The sequence below is a fragment of the Budorcas taxicolor genome, chromosome 6 (genome assembly GCF_023091745.1).
Source record: "Budorcas taxicolor isolate Tak-1 chromosome 6, Takin1.1, whole genome shotgun sequence".
Taxonomy (NCBI): domain Eukaryota; kingdom Metazoa; phylum Chordata; class Mammalia; order Artiodactyla; family Bovidae; genus Budorcas; species Budorcas taxicolor.
In genome coordinates this window covers 84,628,614-84,649,572 of record NC_068915.1, presented here as the reverse complement: position 1 = coordinate 84,649,572, position 20,959 = coordinate 84,628,614, and the positions used below count along the sequence as shown (strand labels likewise).

The window sequence follows — 20,959 nt, the reverse complement described above, 5'->3', positions numbered from 1 at the left end:
TGGTTCCTCTGCCTTTTCTAAAACCAGCTTGAACATCTGGAATTTCATGGGTCACGTACTGCTGAAGCCTGACTTGGAGAATTTTGAGCATTACTTTACTAGCGTGTGAGGTGAGCACAATTGTGCGGTAGTTTGACCGTTCTTTCGCACTGCCTTTCTTTGGTATTGGAATGCAAATGACCTTTTTCAATCCTGTGGCCACTGCTGAGTTTTCCAAATTTGCTGGCATATTGAGAGCAGCACTTTCACAGCATCATCTTTCAGGATTTGAAATAGCTCAACTGGAATTCCATCTCCCCCACTAGCTTTGTTCCTAGTGATGTTTTCTAAGGCCAAGTTGACTTTACATTCCAGGATGTCTGGCTCTAGGTGGGTGATCACACCATCGTGATTATCTGGGTCATGAAGCTCTTTTTTTGTATAGTTCTTCTGGATATTCTTGCCACCTCTTTTCAATATCTTCTGCTTCTGTTAGGTCCATACCATTTCTGTCCTTTATAGAGCCCATCTTTGCATGAAATGTTCCTTTGGTATCTAATTTTCTTAAAGAGATCTCTAGTCTTTTCCTTTCTGTTGTTTCCCTCTATTTCTTTGCACTGATCTCTGAGGAACGCTCTCTTATCTCTCCTTGCTATTCTTTGGAGCTATGCATTCAATTGGGTATATCTTTCCCTTTCTCCTTTGCTTTTGTGGTTTTTTTTTTTAATTTTAATTTTTACTTTATTTTACTTTACAATACTGTAATCGGTTTTGCCATACATTGACATGAATCCACCACGGGTGTACATGCGTTCCCAAACATGAACCCACCTCCCACCTCCCTTCCCATAACATCTCTCTGGGTCATCCCTATGCACCAGCCACAATCATGCTGTATCCTGCATCGGACATACACTGGCGATTCGATTCTTACATGATAGTATACATGTTTCAATGCCATTCTCCCAAATCATCCCACCCTCTCCCTCTCTGTCTGAGTCCAAAAGTCCGTTATACACATCTGTGTCTTTTTTGCTGGCTTGCATAGAGGGTCATCATTGCCATTTTTCTAAATTCCATATATATGTGTTAGTATACTGTATTGGTGTTTTTCTTTCTGGCTTACTTCACTCTGTATAATCGGCTCCAGTTTCATCCATCTCATCAGAACTGATTCAAATGAATTCTTTTTAACGGCTGAGTAATACTCCATTGTGTATATGTACCACCGCTTTCTTATCCATTCATCTGCTGATGGACATCTAGGTTGTTTCCATGCCCTGGCTATTATAAACAGTGCTGCGATGAACATTGGGGTACATGTGTCTCTTTCAATTCTGGTTTCCTTGGTGTGTATGCCCAGCAGTGGGATTGCTGGGTCATAAGGCAGTTCTATTTGCAATTTTTTAAGGAATCTCCACACTGTTTTCCATAGTGGCTGTACTAGTTTGCATTCCCACCAACAGTGTAGGAGGGTTCCCTTTTCTCCACACCCTCTCCAGCATTTATTGCTTGTAGACTTTTGGATCGCAGACATTCTGACTGGTGTGAAGTGGTACCTCATTGTGGTTTTGATTGCATTTCTCTAATAATGAGTGATGTTGAGCATCTTTTCATGTGTTTTTTAGCTATCCGTATGTCTTCTTTGGAGAAATGTCTATTTAGTACTTTGGCCCATTTTTTGATTGGGTCGTTTATTTTTTTGGACTTGAGCTGCATAAGTTGCTTGTATATTTTTGAGATTAGTTGTTTGTCAGTTGTTTCCTTTGCTATTATTTTCTCCCATTCAGAAGGCTGTCTTTTCACCTTGCTTATATTTTCTTTTGTTGGGCAGAAGCTTTTAATTTTAATTAGATCCCATTTATTTATCTTTGCTTTTATTTCCAGAATTCTGGGAGGTAGATCATAGAGGATCCTGCTGTGATTTATGTCAAAGAGTGTTTTGCCTATGTTCTCCTCTAGGAATTTTATAGTTTCTGGTCTTACATTTAGATCTTTAATCCATTTTGTGTTTATTTTTGTGTGTGGTGTTATAAAGTGATCTAGTTTCATTCTTTTACAAGTGGTTGACCAGTTTTCCCAGCACCACTTGTTAAAGAGATTGTCTCTACTCAATTGTATATTCTTGCCTCCTTTGTCAAAGATAAGGTGTCCATATGTGTGTGGATTTATCTCTGGGCTTTCTATTTTGTTCCATTGATCTATATTTCTGTCTTTGTGCCAGTACCATACTATTTTGATGACTGTGGCTTTGTAGTAGAGCCTGAAGTCAGGCAAGTTGATTCCTCCAGTTCCATTCTTCTTTCTCAAGATTGCTTTGGCTATTCAAGGTTTTTTGTATTTCCATACAAATCTTGAAATGATTTGTTCTAGTTCTGTGAAAAATATGGCTGGTAGCTTGATAGGAATTGCATTGAATTTGTAAATTGCTTTGGGTAGTATCCTCATTTTCACTATATTGAGTCTTCTGATCCATGAACATGGTATATTTCTCCATCTATTAGTGTCCTCTTTGATTTTTTTCATTAGTGTTTTATAGTTTTCTATATATAGGTCTTTAGTTTCTTTAGGTAGATATATTCCTAAGTATTTTATTCTTTTTGTTGCAATGGTGAATGGAATTGTTTCCTTAATTTCTCTTTCTACTTTCTCATTATTAGTGTATAGGAATGCAAGGGATTTCTGCATGTTGATCTTATATCCTGCCACTTTACTATATTCTCTCCTTTGCTTTTGGCTTCTCTTCTTTTCAAAGCTATTTGTAAGGCCTCCCCAGACAGCCATTTTGCTTTTTTGCATTTCCTTTCTATGGGGATGGTCTTGATCCCTGTCTGCTGTACAATGTCACAGACCTCTGTCCATAGTTCATCAGACACTGTCTATCAGATCTAGTCCCTTAAATCTAGTCCCTATTTCTCACTTCCACTGTATAATCATAAAGGATTTGATTTAGGTCATACCTGAATGGTCTAGTGGTTTTCCCCACTTTCTACTATTTAAGTCTGAATTTGGCAATAAGGAATTCATGATCTGAGCCACAGTCAGCTCCTGGTCTTGTTTTTGCTGACTGTATAGAGCTTCTCCATCTTTGGCTCCAACGAATGTGATCAATCTGATTTTGGTGTTGACCATCTGGAGATGTCCATGTGTAGAGTCTTCTCTTGTGTTGTTGGAAGAGAGTGTTTGTTATGACCAGTCCATTCTCTTGGCAAAACTCTATTAGCCTTTGCCCTGCTTCTTTCCATACTCCAAGGCCAAATTTGCCTGTTACTCCAGGTGTTTCTTGACTTCCTACTTTTGCATTCCAGTCCCCTATAATGAAAAGGACATCTTTTTTGGGTGTTAGTTTTAAAAGGTCTTGTAGATCTTCATAGAACTGTTCAACTTCAGCTTCTTCAGTGTTACTGGTTGGGGCATAGACTTGGATAACTGTGATATTGAATGGTTTGTCTTGGAAACGAATAGAGATCATTCTGTCATTTTTGAGATTGCATCCAAGTACTGCATTTTGGACTCTTTTGTTGACCATGATGGCTACTCCGTTTCTTCTAAGGGATTCCTGCCCGCAGTAGTAGATATAATGGTCATCTGAGTTAAATTCACCCATTCCAGTCCATTTTAATTCACTGATTCCTAGAATGTCAACATTCACCCTTGTCATCTCCTGTTTGACCACTTCCAATTTGCCTTGATTCATGGACCTGACATACAGGTTCCTATACAATATTCCTCTTTACAGCATCGGACCTTGCTTCTATCACCAGTTACATCCACAACTGGGTATTGTTTTTGCTTTGGCTCCATCCTTTCATTCTTTCTGGAATTATTTCTCCACTGATCTCCAGTAGTATTTGGGCACCTACTGACTTGGAGAGTTCCCCTTTCAGTATCCTATCATTTTGCCTTTTCATACTGTTCATGGGGTTCTCGAGGCAAGAATACTGAAGTAGTTTGCCATTCCCTTCTCCAGCGGACCACATTCTGTCAGACCTCTCCTCCATGACCCGCCCTTCTTGGGTGGCCCTACACTGCATGGCTTAGTTTCATTGAGTTGAAAAAGGCTGTGGTCCATGTGATCAGATTGGCTAGTTTTCTGCGATTATGGTTTCAGTGGGTCTGCCCTCTGATGCCCTCTTGCAACACCTACCATCTTATTGGGTTTCTCTTACCTTGGATGTGGGGTATCTCTTCATGCCTGCTCCAGCAAAGCACAGCCAGTGTTCCTTACCTTGGGCAAGGGGTCTCTCCTCATGGCCGCCCCTCCTGACCTTGGACATGGAGTAGCTCCTCTCAGCCTTCCTGTGCCCATGCAGCTACTGCTCCTTGGACGGCATATATCCCAAATAGTCATTCCCCCAGCTCATTCATAGAATGGAGGTTCCAGAACAAAAGAGGCAGACTGAAAATAGATACTACTCTTTATACCTAAAGGGATGTCACAGAGAGAGAGGTGTGCCACTGTCCATATCCCCAGTTTTGAAGTCAGTGTTCAGGGAGTTTGACCAGAGTGAGACATAAAACATAAAACACAGAGCTCCAACCTATTTTCACTTTATTTAAATCAGACTGTGGGAAGGAAGGTTAAGCCTTTGATTACCCACAAGTTATGAAAGATTTGTTGGTGAACTGTTAAGAGGAAGCTAATTGTTTCATGACAGATATAAGCTAAACCATTTGCAAGCTAGTTTATCAGACAAAAACAAAGAAAGACACAGCTAAGAAGAGTCCTCCTGAGGTCACAACAGGCCTCAAACATTGACTTCCATAAACATCCTTGCAAATGAAAATGAACTTCTGGAAGTCAGATTCTGGAACAATTTATGCTCCCAAGATATTAACATAACCTATAGCACAATCAGTCAATAGTTGATGAAAGTTAACAGTAAGAAAAGAGGCAGTCAAAAGGAGTCCCCTCCTAAAACTACTATCATCCCAGGGAATGTGAATATGCCCTAAGCTCCACCCTCCAAATAGCCCCCAACAGAGGCTTCACACTATAGGGAAAAGAGACTTCACTAAAATAATTTATTTAGTTATTGAACAAATAATAGTAATAATTAATGGTACTGGAAAGGACCAGTATCCAGAGTTGCTATACTCATTATCTAAATGTCATAGCTTAACAAAAATTTCACAGTACATAGAAACAGGGAAATGTAACCTACATGGGGTAAAAAAAAGCAATAGAAACTGCCTCTGAGAGGGACTAATAGTTCTAACAAGTAAAAACTTCATACTAGCTATCACAAATTGTGTTCAATGACCCAAAGGGGATTATCAAAAAAAACAAAACAGTCAAGTAAATAAACTAAGGAGCTAAATATATATGTATGTATAAATATATATATAAATGATCATAAAAGAACATTATGAATCATTGTATTCTAAAAAATGGGAGAACTTAGAAGGAATGGATAGATTTCTAAAAACATACAATGCACCTTCTATAAAACAAGCTTAATGAAGTAAAGAAAGTTATAGAGAAAATGTCCCATTGACAGAGTCTATAAGTAAGAGATAGAAATCATATTTTTCAAGTACCAAATTAAAATTTGAGTTGAAAATTACAATAATTGAAAAAATTCACCAGAAGGAATCAGTAGCAGATTTGAAGCAGCAGATAAAAAAGCCAGCCAACTTAAGACAGAGCAGTAAGATAATGTAATCAAAATAACAGAGGTAAAAATGAACAGAAAAGTGAAAAGAAGGATAGCAAATTGTGGAATACAATTAAACACACTAACATACGCAAAATAGGAGTGCCATAAGAAAAGTGAGCAGAGCAAAATATTCAAAAATATAATGCTGGAAAATATCCTAAATATGATGGCAAATATTAATCTGTACAACCCAGTATTTCAATCACTTCAAAGTAGGATAAACATAGGAGAGCCATACATCAACACTAGTAAAATGTTGAAAGCTAAAGACAGAAAATCTTAAAACACCAAGAGAAAATAATACATCCGTACAAATGAACTGCAATAAAATATTACTTATATTTCATCAGAAAGGATGGAATCTCTATGGCAGTGGGATGACATATTCAAAGTGCTGAAATTAAAAACTGTCAGTCAAAAATTCTGTCAACAAAGCTATCTTTCAAAAATAAGGACAAAATATAGATAGTCCTCTGCCGCTCATGCCTTCCCCTCCCCCCCGCCAAAAATTAAAAATAAAAAAGACTTCATTGCTGGGAAATCCGCCTTACAGGAAAACTGGAGAAGTTCTTCAGCCTGAGGATGGTAAAACCAGCCTGCAGTTCTAATCTACATGATAAACCAAAGCGCATTGGTAGAGATAAGTAATTTTGTAAGACAGTACAAGTACATATTTTTTCTCTTTCTTCTCTTAATATAAAAAACAAGCATGTAAATCATGTACATAGTTGTATTGTTAGACAGATGACGTATAGTTAATATATTTGTCAAAAGCAAGATAAAGTGGGTGGTGGTAACAAGCTGTATTAAAGAAAGGAATTATGCTATATGATAACAGGAATACATGGAAGAAAACATAGAAAATAAAAATAGGTAACTAAAAAGATTATCAAAACCACTGAAATAATATATACTTATTCTCATTTTTGCCTCATTTTGCCTTAAAAAAGGACAAAATTATATAAATGCTAGTATACAATACATACACTTGTATGTAATTACATGTATGAAAATAGCATATATAACAATGACAGCACAAAAGTTTCCAATAGAATAGAGCTTTTAGGGACTATTTTTCCATATTGAAGAGGAATTAAGTTAGTATAAAACTAATAAAATTCTAATAATTTATCATGTATATATAATAAACCATAGAACAATACAAAAATAATTTAAAATCATTAAATGAATTGAGATGTTGTGCTAGTAAGTACTCATTTGATGCAAAAGAAAGACAGCAAAAAAAACCTAAGCAGATAAAATGACGTGCAGATAAAAGTAAAATGACAGATATAAATCCAACAGTAGCAATATTAACACAAAATGTAAATAAATTAAAAATTCAATCAAAAGACATATGTTAAATGTTGTAATAAAAATATTCAACTATGTTACTTAAAGATACAGTATAAATTCAAAGATACAAATAAGTGGAAATAAAAGAATAGAGTAGGATATATATCATATGAAGAGCAACCATAAAAAAAACTGTAATGACTATATTAATATCAGCCACATAAACTTTAAAACAAAAAAATATTACTATAGATGAAGAGACACATTTTATTATAAAAGTGTGAATCTATCAGTGTAAATATATATCAGTTATAAAAGATACACATACCTAACATCAAGACCAAAACACATGAAGCAAAAGCAGGGGGAAATTAAAGGAGAAATAATCCAACATTAATACTGGAACACTTTACTCACTTGCATTTAATAATGGATAGAAAACTAGGTAGAAGATCAACAAAGGAAACAGAAGAATTCCATAACACTATAAACCAATTAGATTCTAAGAGACATCTATAGAATACCCCATTCCAAAAAGAGTAGAATACACAATCTACTCAAGTACACATAAATATTTCCAAAGATACACTATCACTAGTGAAATTTTTAAGTCTCAATAAATTTTAGAAATTCAAATCACAAGATGAATGGCCTCTGGCTGCAATGCAATAACAAAAAATGTTACAAAGAAATTGAGAAATTCACAAATATATGGAAATTAGATAATATTCAAAAAAGGCATCACAGATGAAAGCAAAAGAAAATTTAGAAAATAATTTAAGAAAGAAAATGAAAAACAAAAATTATGAGAATACATTGTTAAGAGGGTCATTTAAAACGTAAACGTCTACATTAAAAAACAAATACTTCAAATCAATAGCCTAAATTTATACCTTAAAAAATCAGAGTATGGAGGAAGACAGGTTCCAGTTCAAGATGGTGTTTTTGAGCATAAATTGCTACACAGTCTGACCCAGCAAAATTCACACTCTTTTGCAGGAATGTTTTTTGAAGTTGGTGTTATGTCAAAGAATAAATTATGCCAGAGTATTCTGCTTATGTTTTCCTCTAAGTGTCCAGTCTCACATTTAGATCTTTCATTAATTTTGAGTTTATTTTTGTGTATGGTGACAGAGTATTCTGATTTCATTTTTTTCATATGTAGCTGTCCGGTTTTCCCAGCAACTTATTGAAGAGACTGTCTTTTCTCCATTGTATATTCTTGCCTCCTTTGTCATAGGTTAGATGAACATAGGGTACATGAGTTTATTTCTTGACTTTCTAGGACACAATTCACAAAGATTTTTTTCATTCTTTTCTCTCTGTGTGTGCCTAGTCGTTCAATCCTGTCTAACTCTTTGCAACCCCATGGACTGTAGCCCCCCGCCCCAAGCTCCTCTGTCCATGGGAATTCTCCAGGCAAGAATACTGGAGTGGATCACCGTGCCCTTCTCCAGGGGATCTTCCTGACCCAGGAATCAAACCAAGGTCTCCGGCATTGCAGGCAGATTCTTTGCCAGCTAAGCTACCAGGGAAGCCCTTTTCTCTCTATCAACTGGGCAATATCAAGACATTTGTTTTCAAGTTTGAAGATTCTTTCTTGTGTTTGATTGAGCTTATTGTCAAATTTCAATAGCAATTGCATTTTAAATTTCATTTATTTATTTTTCAGTTACAGAATTTCTGTTCAGTTGCTTTTATAATTTCTTTTTCACTTATCAGCTACTTGTTTTGTTCAGGCATTGTTTTTCCTGGTACTATTGAATTATGTGTGTCCTCTTTAATCTCACTGGACTTTCTGAGAATAATTATTTTGAATTATTTCCTAGTAACTCATAGATTTTCATTTTTGGGGAGTCAGTTACTAAAAATTATTGTGTTCCTTTGGTAACACAATAATTGTCTCTGCCCAGAGGGAACTGTCACATTTCTAGCCTTTTTGGACTCACTTTATTGGGAAAAGACTTTCACCTAAAGCCGGCTGTGAGAGAAATGAATGAATGAGGTGGCATATCTGTTCCTCGGAGTGGATGGCTGCATAATCTCTGTGTGGCTATCACACAGATCAGCATCTGTGAAGACTGCATGGGTCTTCAGTGACCAAGGCTACAGAGATAGTTCTTGATGGTTGCAGTGGTAACTAGAGCTATTAGGGTCCTTGGCAGTGAAGTCTGCTGGCATCCTACTGCTGGGGTCCATGACACATAGTTGTAACTGAGGAGATCCTTCTTGGCACCAGGTACAATGTAGTACACTGAGAGTGGCAGTAAAGCAAAGGTCCTAAAATTATGTTCATATGTAGCTACTATACTGCCTTGGCCCTGACGTGCAAGAGTACATGCTGGAGCAGCGGTGTCAGAGTCAGGTACAAGCATGTGCAGATTTGTGATAGAACTTAGGTGTGTGGCTGGTTTGCTTCAGTGACTTGCAAGGGGAAGGGGTGGGTGCAGCAGTGGTAAAGGGCCAGAGGTGACAGGGCACAGTAGTGGCTTAGGCCCAGGGGACTGAATGCTATAGCAGCGCAGCCTGAGGATGGTGCATCAAAATTCCAAAACTTATGCCAGGGGAAGTCTCAGAGCAGCACGATCCAGTGATGGCATGTTAAAGCCAATGTCAGGACCCAGGGGGTGTGGTACAGAAAAGCAGTGGTGTGGCCCCCGTAACAGTCGGTCAAACTCTGACTTAGAATCCAACAAGGGGGTTTAGAACAGCCTGGGTAATGGTCAAAGACATGACTGCAAGTACAAGATGAGGTCTACAGCTGTAGCAGCATGGCCCCAGTTTTGCAGTGGTGGTTTAGTCAGCCTGTTGTGTCCAACTCTTGTGACCCCATGGACTATAGCCTGCCAGGCTCCTCTGTCCATGGGATTTCCCAGGCAAGAATAGTGGAAAGTTTGCCATTTCCTTCTCCAGGGGATCTTCCCAACCCAGGGATCGACCACATCTCCCGCTTTGCAGGTGGATTTTTTACCAGCTGAGCTGCCAGGGAAGCCCAAACCCAGTTATACCAGGAAAAGAACTGGCTTGGAACCTGGGGGTGGGCTGCAGTGCAGCAGCTCCTCTCACACAGACCACAAGGCTTGTGGCATCCCAATCAGAAAAAGCCAGGCACAGGACTGACAGGGCCCCAGGAGTCAGGTCCCACCCCAGGGACAGTTCCAGCCTCGGGAAAGACACAGCAGCAAAGGCACGGCAGCTCTGTGGCTGGACTCAGAGTTGCAGAAGACTGTGGAAGTCCTCAGTAACACAGGCTGCAAACACCTATGATAGTGAGGCTTGCTGGTCTTTTCTGACACTACTCTTCCCCATGGAGGGAACTTACTCTGACAGAATCTCTGCTGGTGCCAAGCTGTCCTGAACTCTGTGTGCTCAGTCGCTCAGTCATGTCCAACTTGGTGCAACCCCATGGACTAAAGCCCACAAGGCTCCTCTGCTCATGGAATTTTCCAGTCAAAAGTATTGGAGTGATTTGCCGTTTTTGACTCCAGGGGGTCTTCCCAAACAGGGATTGAACCCGTGTCTCTTGCATCTCCTGCATTGGCAGGGGGGTTCTTTCTACCACTGAGCCACCTGAAAGTGAAAGTAGCTCAGTCATGTCCAGCTGTTTGCGACCCCATGTACTATACAGTCCATGAAATTCTCCAGGCTAGAATACCTTATTCTGGCCGTTCCCTTCTCCAGGGACCTTCCCAACTCAGAGATTGAACCCGGGTCTCTCACACTGCAGGTGGATTCTTTACTGAGCCATCTAGGAAGTCCCAAAACTACGCTTGATCTTAGCCACAAGACCCAGAATCTCTGAACTGGAGGATGGGGTAATGCAGGTAAAATCAGTCCCATGTTTTCTATATGACCATTCTCAGTTTTCAATCGTGCCAGGTTTCTGTTGCTTCTTCATTATAGTCCAGAGCTTTCCCAACATATTGTTCACTATTGGACATGACTGAGCGACTTCACTTCACTATTTATACTTTTTGCTGTTTCTCTGTGGGAGATACAAGTGTTGAAACTTTCAAACAGTCTATCTTGCTGTGTGCATGCATGCTAAGTTGCTTCAGTCACGTTTGACTCTTTGCAACCCTATGGACCATGACCCATCACCTTAACTCTAACTCTGATTGAAGGATTCTGCAGACATTCACTTGCTACAGTTTTCAGGCTAGTCTTGTCTCTTCCATAACAGTGGATTTGCATGTGCAAACTCATCGACTTTTAGATCAGTGACAGCGCTGACAATACTGAACACACTGTATAACCTAGAAGTGTTTTACTCTTTGCCCTTTCACTTGCTTTCCACTTCTGTTGACAATTAAGATAATGTACTTAGTTGAGTTGTATTATATTATAAATATATAAACTCCCATATTATAAATCAGGAATTATAATTCAACTTCCTGATTGATTTCTCCTTTTATATATGCATGAGCACTGGTGAAAGAACGCAGTAATATTTGCAGGAGCAAAAAGTCTATGAAGTGGCTCTCATTTCTGGTACTGCAACAGATGACTTGCTACTTTAGCTCTAGAAGTTGTGGAAAGGTGCTGGTTTGGCCAATGGAATATAGTCATTGAATCAATATGAAACCAGTTCTGGATGAACTTGTCAGGAGGGTTCATGAGGTGACTGTTCTGACACCTCCAACTTCCGTTCTTGTTGATCCCAGTGAATCATCTCCTATTAAATATGAGACTTTTCCTCTGGCCAAAGGAGCCTGGCAGGTTGCAGTCCATGGAGTCCCAAAGAGTCAGACACGACTGAGTAACTAAGCACAGCACACAGCACATTGTAAGAATTTTATCAAGCATTTGGTCAGCATGCGGACATATCTGGCAAAAGATTTCTTTTGGACACATTTTTCATTAGTAAGAAGTTTATACTGGGAATTTTTTGATGTTTTTAAGGATCTCTGCAAAGATGTTGTTTCTAACAAGTGACTTATGACAAAACACAGGAACCAGGTTTAATGTTGTTCTTGCAACAACATTGGATCCTGTGGTGAGTGAGCTTCTCACTGAGATACCTAGAGTATCTTTATTTGTACGATCTCTGCTTCTTGTATGGTGACTCAGTTGAAAAGATTAGTGGAAAACTTCCATTCTTACCATCTTATGTACCTGTTATGTTGTCTGAATTAGTTGTCATATGACATTCAGGGAGGGGGTCAAAAACATATGTACTTTATTTTTTATTATTTTTTTTAATTTTTATCTTTTATTTATTTATTTATTTATTTTTAAATTTTTATTTTTACTTTATTTTACTTTACAATACTGTATTGGTTTTGCCATACATTGACATGAATCCACCACGGGTGTACATGCGATCCCAAACATGAACCCCCCTCCCACCTCCCTCCCCACAACATCTCTCTGGGTCATCCCCATGCACCAGCCCCAAGCATGCTGTATCCTGCATCAGACCTAGACTGGTGATTCAATTCTTACATGATAGTATACATGTTACAATGCCATTCTCCCAAATCATCCCACCCTCTCCCTCTCCCTCTGAGTCCCAAAGTCCTTTATTTTGATTTTTGGTTCCAAATGTTTAATGAGAACACATGGAGTAAGTTTTACTGTGAAATACTAGGTAAGTCATGTTTTTAGTTGGTAGCATGAAATCTTATTTTTTCTAGTTTGTTTGAAAGTGAATTCACATAAAGTCACAGGAATTTGTCTCCTTTAAGTAAAATGAGGAAATGAAAATATAAAATGATTCAGCAAACTCATAAATATTATGGAAACTTTTATGGAATACTGCAAGTAGAACCCTGTGTTCTGTTACTGGCATAAAACAGTCCAGGAAGTCATAAACCACAATTTGAAGGATTAAGACTTCTCCAAAAAATTATATATCTACCTTACTAAACTTCTTTTTTTAATTTAGAAAGCATCAGTAGAAACCTCGTAAAATTTCTGATTAACGAAGACATGTATATTGAAGAGTCCCACAGATATTTGTAGCAATAGTATCTAGGTAGCACTTAGAAACTGTTCCCACTTGTTTGTTCCTACTTGTTCCTAGTTGTAGCTCAGTTTTCTTATTATATTACACTATATTATATATTATGGGCTCCCAAGGTGGTACTAGAGGTAAAGAACCTTAATGAAGGAGACTTAAGAGACGTGGATTCAATCCTTAGGTCAGGAAGATCCCCTAGAGGAGGGCATGACAGGGTTCAGCAAACTCATCAATATTATGGAAAAATTTATGAAATACTGGAAGTAGAACCCTGTGTTCCATTACTAGTATAGAGCATTCCAGGAAGCCATAAACAACCATTTGAAGGATTAAGATTTCTCCAAGCAATTATATATCTGCCTTACTAAACTTCAGTATCTGCCTTAATAAACTTCAGTGTCTACCTTACTAATACTCCAGTATTCTTGCCTAGAGAATCCAATGGACAGAGGAGCCTAGAGAATGACTAGGTCCATAGACTCAGAGAGAGTCAGACATGACAGAAGCGCTTTAGCATGCATACATGAGTATTGCATACTATACATGCACAGACGTATTTGCTTTATCAAAAAACAGACACTTTGAAACATCTTTGGCCAAAACATTCCAAGCCTTTTCCCAAAAATTACCTAATATATGCATGTGACAAGACAGTCATTTCATCAAAGATTTGTTTTTGTTTTTTCTTTCAGGAAGACCCACTACAACATTTGAGATAATGAGGAAAGCTGAAACATGACTCATCTTGGCACCTATTGGAATTTACAATTTCCTCTCTCAGTGCTACCAAATTTTGAGTTTATTGGAGGCCTTCTCTGCAAACCTGCCAAATCTCTGCCTTTCTGGATTTATTTCTCCACTGATCTCCAGTAGCACATTGGGCACCTACTGACCTGGAGACCCATCTATCAGTGTCCTATCTTTTTGCCTTTGCATACTGTTCATGGGGTTCTCAAGGCAAGAATCCTGAAGTGATTTGCCACTCCATTCTCCAGTGGACCACATTTTGTCAGAACTCTCCACCATGATCCATCTGACTTGGGTGGCCCTACACAGCATGGCTCATAGTTTAATTGAATTAGATAAGTAATAAAGTATTACTTAGCTTTTAGAAGAAAATTCTGACACACCACACAACAGCAATGAATTTTACTCTAAATGAAATAAACTAGTCCAGAAAGACAAGTACAAGAAAAGTCCAGAGTATCCAGCCTAGTCAAATTTGTAGACACATAAAGCAGAGTGATGACTGCCAGAGGCTGAAGGAAGAGGAAATTGTAGTTTCTTAATGACATAGGTTTCAATTATTGCCAGATCAAAAAGTTCTGGTGATTGGTTTCGCTATATGAATACACTTAACCCTACTGAACCATACCTTTAGGAATGATTAAGATGGCAATATCTTTTAAAAAGCTACAATTCTAATAATTCTAGAATATATCCAGTTTTCTCTCTTTAGGTACTTATTTAACTTATATGCAGAGTACACCATGAGAAATGCTGGGCTGGAAGAAGCACAGGCTGGAATCAAGATTGCCAGGAGAAATATCAATAACCTCGGATATGCAGATGTCCCCACCCTTATGGCAGAAAGTGAAGAGGAACTCAAAAGCCTCTTGATGAAAGTGAACGTGGAGAGTGAAAAAGTTGGCTTAAAGCTCAACATTCAGAAAACGAAAATCATGGCATCTGGTCCCATCATCTCATGAGAAATAGATGGGGAAACAGTGGAAACAGTGTCAGACTTTATTTTTTTGGGCTCCAAAATCACTGCAGATCATGACTGCAGCCATAACATTAAAAGACACTTACTCCTTGGAAGAAAAGTTATGACCAACCTAGATAGCATATTCAAAAGCAGAGACATGACTTTGCCAACTAAGGTCTGTCTAGTTAAGGCTATGGTTTTTCCTGTGGTCAAGTATGGATGTGAGAGTTAGATTGTGAAGAAGGCTGAGCGCTGAAGAATTGATGCTTTTGAACTGTGGTGTTGGAGAAGACTCTTGAGAGTCACTTGGACTGCAAGGAGATCCAACCAATTCATTCTGAAGGAGATCAACCCCGAGATTCCTTTGGAAGAAATGATGCTAAAGCTGAAACTCCAGTACTTTGGCCACCTCATGCGAAGAGTTGACTCATTGGAAAAGACTCTGATGCTGGGAGGGATTGGGGGCAGGAGGAGAAGGGGACGACAGAGGATGAGATGGCTGGATGGCATCTCTGACTTGATGGACACAAGTCTGAGTGAACTCCGGGCGTTGGTAATGGACAGGGAGGCCTGGCGTGCTGCGATTCATGGGGTCACAAAGAGTCGGACACGACTGAGCGACTGAACTGAACTGAACTGAGATGTTTGGAGCAATCTTTTCAATATGTTAGCTATGCTGTTGCTCCTTTGTGATGAAGTGTCTTGCTGATCTTGTTTGTGAGCCAGTTTTCTTGCCATTCATACAGCTCACACTGTTCGCTGAACCCCGGGTAGGCAAGGCACAAGTTAAGAGCCTGGAAGGAGACTCAAGAAGCCACAATAACTGCAGACAGGTGTACTGTCTCCTGACTGGCACGGCAGCCATAAAGCAGCTTCTCTCCTGGCTGATGCAGTACCTGTAGCAGCAGCCATAACAAAACCATAACCTAGCCATAGCATAATCTCATGTAACAAAACCATGGGTCACACCAGTGTAGCCCCAGTGCAGCAGCAGTGAGGGCTTTCATGGTGAAGCTCCTACAGGTCTACTGCACAAAGCAGCCCATGACCAGTAAGTACCTCGTGATATGCACATGCAGTCCTACATCTGTTACGTAACCGTGCAAACTCATTGCTTACAGAACATGGGTGAGACAGCATGAGAGCATGGGGCGAGAGGCCCTGACTGGAGTCATCTTGTTAATTTCCCCGCATGAAGCAAATTTTTTTTTCCACAGCACTGAAAGAGTTTGCCCAAGCTCTGGAGAAAAAGACATTGAGGTGTTTTCTTTGGAGTCAATGGTTACTAACAGAAGAAAGGGCCAATATGATTGCTTCAGCTCTTGCTCAGATTCCACAAAAGGTAAGCAAAGTAATTTAAGAGTGGAAAAATATTTAATGAGTCACTTAAATAATATAAAAGGTGTGATGACAGACAATTTCTGCAAGAAAGGTAAATTACTATGATAACCCCAACTTAACTCAAATATTTATAAAAACCAAATATATATGACACGTGCTACAGTGGTGTGATCACTCACCTGGAGCCAGACATCTTGGAATGTGAAGTTAAGTGGGCCTTAGAAAGCATCACTATGAACAAAGTGGAATTCCAGTTGAGCTATTTCAGATCCTGAGATGATGCTGTGAAAGTGCTGCTCTCAACATGCCAGCAAATTTGGAAAACTCATCAGTGGCCACAGGACTGGAAAAGGTTAGTTTGCATTCCAATCCAAAAGAAAGGCAATGCCAAAAAATGCTTAAACTACCGCACAATTGCACTCATCTCACACGCTAGTAAAGTAATGCCCCAAATTCTCCAAGCCAGGCTTCAGCAAAACATGAACTGTGAACTTCCAGAAGTTCAAGCTGGATTTAGGAAAGGCAGAGGAACAGAGATCAAATTGCCAACATCTGTGGAGAAGGCAATGGCACCCCCACTCCAGCACTCTTGCCTGGAAAATCCCATGGACACAGGAGCCTGGTGAGCCAGAGTCCATGGGGTCGCTAAGAGTTGGACACAACTGAGCGACTTCACTTTCACTTTTCACTTTCATGCATTGGAGAAGGAAATGGCAACACACTCCAGTGTTCTTGCCTGGAGAATCCCAGGGATGCGGGAGCCTTGTGGGCTGGTCTATGGGGTCTATAAGGTCACAGAGTCGGACACAACGGAAGCGACTTAGCAGCAATGGATCATGGGAAAAGCAAGAGAGGTCTAGAAAAACATCTATATCTCCTTTATTGACTATGCGAAAGCCTTTGACTCTGTGGATCACAGTAAACTGTGGAAAATTCTGAAAAAGATGGGAATACCAGACCACCTGACCTGCCTCTTGAGAAACCTGTATGCAGGTCAGGAAGCAACAGTTAGAACTGGACATGGAACAACAGACTGGTTCCAAATAGGAAAAGGAGTACATCAAGGCTGTATATTGTCACCCTGCTTATTTAACTTACATACAGAGTACATCATGAGAAGCTCTGGGCTGGAAGAAGCACAAGTTGGTACCAAGCAAGATTGCTGGGAGAAATACCAATAACCTCAGATATGCAGATGACATCACCCTTATGGCAGAAAGTGAAGAGGAACTAAAAAGCCTCTTGATGAAAGTGAAAGAGGAGAGTGAAAAAGTTGGCTTAAAGCTCAACATTCAGAAAACAAAGATCATGACATCTGGTCCCATCACTGCATGGGAAATAGATGGGGAAACAGTGGAAAGAGTGTCAGACTTTATTTTGGGGGGGCTCCAAAATCACTGCAGATGGTGATTGCAGCCATGAAATTAAGAGACGCTTACTCCTTGTTAGGAAAGTTATGACCAACCTAGATAGTATATTCAAAAGCAGAGACATAACTTTGCCAACAAAGGTCCATCTAGTCAAGGCTGTGGTTTTTCCTGTGGTCATATATGGATGTGAGAGTTGAACTGTGAAGAAAACTGAGTGCTGAAGAATTGATGCTTTTGAACTGGGGTGTTGAAGAAAATTCTTGAGAGTCCCTGGGACTGTAAGCAGATCCAACCAGTACATCCTAAAGGAGACCAGTCCTAGGTGTTCACTGGAAGGACTGCTGCTGAAGCTGAAATTCCAATACTTTGGTCACCTCATGCGAAGAGTTGACTCATTGGATAAGACCCTGATGCTGGGAAGGATTGGGGGCAGAAGGAGAAGGGGATGACAGAGGATGAGACGGCTGGATGGCATCACCGACTCCATGGACATGAGTTTGAGTAAACTCCAGGTGTTGGTGAAGGGCAGGGAGGCCTGGCGTGCTGCGATTCATGGGGTTGTGAAGAGTCGGACACGACTTAGCGACTGAACTGACTGACTGACGGCAGTTTAGAGTATCTTTTATTAACAATACTTTGGATTAACATTATCAAAATGAAAAATATCTAAGAGATCCAATATGAATTTTGATATTATAATGGGGTTGTGGGCAGGGAAATAAACCATCAAATTCTGCTTTGTCATTTGTTCCTTTTCACTGAAGGACTCTTGAGGACACAGTAAACATACAAATATCCTCGAGTTAAATTTTAACAGTAAGTGCAGTAGCACAACGACATTATGCAATAGTGATAAAACCTGGAATGCATCGTGCAGACTGTACTTGCCAGATAATCCTGACCCCTTTCATTTCCCCTAAATTTTAAAGTAGCCCGATCAGTGTGCTTTGCAGGGTGCTATTCAGAGAAAGGATGGTCAGGGCTGCCTAGGAGACCTCCAGATCCCATCCAGACACAGTGACTTAGAGAAAGAGAAACATCAGCCACCCTGGTGACTTGGTCCTGACAAAGTCTGAATCAGGAAGATCAAAGAGAAGACAGGGTCCTGCCCTTAAGTAAGCTCTGTGTGTGGTAAGGTCTGGCCCTTAATGGACTCTGCTTCTGACCTGTCACATTGCTCCTTCTGATTGAGGAGGGAGAGGGACTGTAGGAAGGAATCAAGCATAAGGAAAGTGGCATGGAAAAGATTCAGCAACTTCTTTCTCCATAAAATAGAGTGGTACCTTATTTGCTAATACATAAAATTCCCCTGAGGTCTTTGGATATTTTGAACTACTTTTATAATTTGCTATCTGATATTGTGATCTTCTCCTGATGACCTATGCTGTTTCTTTGCTGATAGAGTTACTTTCCATTTCCAGAGCAAATAGAGGTTAAACACTATAAATTATAATCCAGTGTATGAGAATTGATTGGGAATTCCAAAATCCGTACCTTACTTTTGTACTGGGCATAGAAACTACAGATTGACACTGTCACTCCTTTGTGGTTCATTGTTAAAGTGTTCATGGTCAGCTGAATAAATTTTATTATCACAAAGTTGGAACTTTTTCAACAGTTTATTGATACTTATAAATTACAAAAAAAGGCTTCATTTATAAATGTAAACATCATTTGTCTAGGCCATCATGTGTGAATGGTCATGATTATATTCCATAGCTGACTGAATATAGTAATAAGTATATAAAATGTAACTATTCCTACTGCTGTCAGTGCATTAATAGTTATCGTTGCTTATGATCACGCATCCTTTCTTCCTTACATGCCATATGGAAGACATTTAATGTTATCTTTTAATCTCTTGAATTCTAATGCTATAACTTTAAACTAATTGAATAAGGTATTTTTGTTGCCCTAACAGGTTCTATGGAGATATGATGGCAAAAAGCCAGACACCTTAGGACCCAATATTTGTCTGTATAACTGAATTCCCCCAGAATGACCTTCTTCGTAAATATTGGCAGAACAAATCCTAAAAACATGATTAACAGCTGAGCAGAGTGATAGTACTTCAATAGGAAATAAACTTATCAAGTGTTTATTATTAAGACATTCAGAAAGAAAATTTACTTCTGTGTTTTCACTCCCAACACTAGAGGGGAGAAGGAAAATATATCATAGTTGGCACTGTATTATACGTTGGTCATATCCCTTATGCCCAAAATTAAAATATCTTCGTTTTGCCTGTAATTGCTTCTAACAGTGAGTAGCTTAATGGGTTATTGTTCTACGTCTGAATGCTTTCCTTACACCTATTGGTTCTCCTGTGTAGGAGTATTTTAAATACTACTGATAAATAATAGCTCCTTATTTATTACCAGTGACTCTCCATTTTCTACAGAAATAAAATCCACAATCATTTCCATGAAGAGGTAGCATATTTCTTAATAAAATGAAGATTCTCTTTTCTTTGGTTCCACAGTTACTACCATTACCCTTTCTGTGATTTTGACACCATTCTTATCAGATTAAATGACTTCCTTAATCTTTTAGAGAATATATTTCTGAATGCCCCCTTTTTATGCATATGTGGTTTCTTTTACCCAGAGTGTTCTTTAAGTTGTTCTTCTGCCAATCTTGAATTCACTTGTGAAATCCAAGTGACAAAGCACTTCTTTCATAAAGCCTTCACTTATCTCTCGAGCAGACAGGAGTTTCTGGCTGTGAGTTCTGAAAGCAATTTAAATGCAGTTTCCTGTGTGTAACCATCTGTTATCTTAAAAACATTGCTTTTTACAGTGCCTTATAAGGCCCATTTCTTGCTTTATTCTGAATTGTTATTAATAATTTTACTGAAAGTCACTCAGTGCTAGATCATCCAAAAACCAAAGGCTTTATAACTCATGGTGGAATCAACGGCACTTACAAGGCCATCTGCCGTGAGATCCCTATGGTGGGCTTTCCTATGTTTACCGATCAACCTGATAACATCACCTGATGGCCCACAGCATACCAGGCTTCCCTGTCCTTTACCATCTCCCAGAGTTTGCTCACACTCATGTCCATTGAGTCAGTGATGCTATCTAACCATCTCATCTTCTGTCGTCTCCTTCTGTTTTAACTGCCCGCTGTCATCAGTAGGCAGATCGTTCAGACAAAATAATCAATATGGCAATAGTGATCATAAATTATACAATTGACCAGTCAAGCTTAATTGATATCTTTAGAATTAATACATTACACCAAAAAAATCAGAAGACACATCTTCAGTCTTTGCAAACTGCAGGATTTCTGCTGCTTTTTCATTTTAGTCCAGAACTTTCCCCAAATAATTTACATTGGTTTGCAGTTGGTCATTTATTGTTTTTGCTGTTTCTGTGAGGGACACAATTGTTGTGACCTCATAACCCTCCATTTTGTTGATGTCACCTTATCTCTAATTCTGTGTCAAAGCGACTGCAGACACAAGAGCCTCTCACTTGCTATTGTTTTACACTAGTCTTCTTTCTCATAGAATATAATTGATGTGTGTGTACAAGATGGGTGACAGCACTGACAAATCAATACTAAACACACTGTATAATCTCGAAACATTCTGCACTTTGCCTTTTCACTTGATTTCCACATCTGCTGACTATTCGTG

General features: G+C 39.2%; 2 pseudogenes; both read left to right on the top strand.

The window, feature by feature from the left end:
• Positions 1 to 11,405: 11,405 nt before the first annotated feature.
• Positions 11,406 to 13,636, top strand: LOC128049534 (UDP-glucuronosyltransferase 2B31-like; annotated as a pseudogene).
• A 2,115-nt stretch (positions 13,637 to 15,751) lies between these two features.
• LOC128049533 (UDP-glucuronosyltransferase 2B31-like) lies at positions 15,752 to 20,314 on the top strand (annotated as a pseudogene).
• The last annotated feature ends 645 nt before the right edge of the window (positions 20,315 to 20,959 follow it).